This window comes from Amia ocellicauda, chromosome 6 (genome assembly GCF_036373705.1).
Source record: "Amia ocellicauda isolate fAmiCal2 chromosome 6, fAmiCal2.hap1, whole genome shotgun sequence".
Lineage (NCBI taxonomy): Eukaryota > Metazoa > Chordata > Actinopteri > Amiiformes > Amiidae > Amia > Amia ocellicauda.
In genome coordinates this window covers 41,867,736-41,869,036 of record NC_089855.1, presented here as the reverse complement: position 1 = coordinate 41,869,036, position 1,301 = coordinate 41,867,736, and the positions used below count along the sequence as shown (strand labels likewise).

Below are 1,301 nucleotides of genomic sequence, written 5' to 3'. Positions count from 1 at the left end.
TTAATATAAAACATTATATAATTATCACAAAACACTTTCTTCAACTTCCTATACAGAGTCTTCAAAAGCTATCAGTCTATAGCAGCTGGTGTTTGAACACACATACAATTATACAGCATTTTCTGCAGCTTCGCAAGACCTAATTTTAAACGTTGTTGGAAAAATTAGATAATTAGTGAGGACCCTCTATTTCCATTTCTTCCTCCATAATTGCTAAAATAAAATTTTACTGACATTTTATTGACCCTACCACAGCATAGGACACATCTGTAACATGAACGCTACTGAATGGCACATACATTGAAAACTACGGAGAATTGAGACAAATCCAATCTACACTTCATAAATAATCTTAAAACGTTTCCAACCAATGCAAAACCCACGTGAAATACGTTCATTCACATTTTTGGATAACAAAAAGAGAGATTATTACATATGTTCCCTATGATGCATCTACAGAGCGAGAGACAGAGAGAGACAGAGAGAGACAGAAAGACAGACAGACAGACACTTACACAGCCACCCACCCACCCACTCACACAAACACATACACACACTCTATCTCTCTCTCTCACACACACACACACATACACACAACCAGCAAGACACACAGAGCCAGCCAGCTCAGCGATGACATCACGAACCTCTCTCTGAGCTGACTGCTATGACATCACAGAGCACGTGCATTCCGTTGCTTGCCATCTGTCAACCACTCAGTCACTGCCAGCCAGACTGCCTGGCTGGCTGGATGGGGGGGCTGTTTGCTGCTGCTGCGTACCTTAGCAAGCTTATCTGCTTGACCGGCCTTCCTCCTCCTCCGCCCACATGCCCACCTATGCCCGATCTGCTGTTCACCTGGATCACAGCTCCGCCCCAACAAGGCAGAGCCTCCCAAGAATGGTACAAACTCATCCACGTTCCCCTCCATGGAAAGCTTAAACAAAAGGCAAAAGCGTTATAAGTAATGAAGAGGAACCCGAGTCCAAGATGCTTCCGACCAGCCATACATATTTGTGTATATTAAAGATCACATTTTATTACATTTTGTTTATCTGTACTTTATTACATCTTATTGTGAATTAAAATTGTATTGTTTATTTTCCATATGTATGTACGTATGTATGTTTGCATGTCCAATTGCTTTGACAATACAAATGCACTAAATTGAGAGACAGAGAGAGAGAGAGAGAGAGAGAGAGAGAGACGTGCTAGGGCACATCTGTAACATAAACTAGGGAACATTCGTCACATGCTTAGGGAACATTCATAACAAACAGGGAACATTTGTAAAACGAATTAGG

The 1,301-nt window shown here is 41.4% G+C and overlaps 1 non-coding gene across 1 annotated transcript; it reads right to left on the bottom strand.

Moving 5' to 3' along the window:
- Positions 1–869: 869 nt before the first annotated feature.
- Positions 870–984, bottom strand: LOC136752037 (U5 spliceosomal RNA). Its single transcript, XR_010817216.1, has one exon. It is a non-coding gene; the product is annotated as a U5 spliceosomal RNA (small nuclear RNA).
- Between the last annotated feature and the right edge of the window lie 317 nt (positions 985–1,301).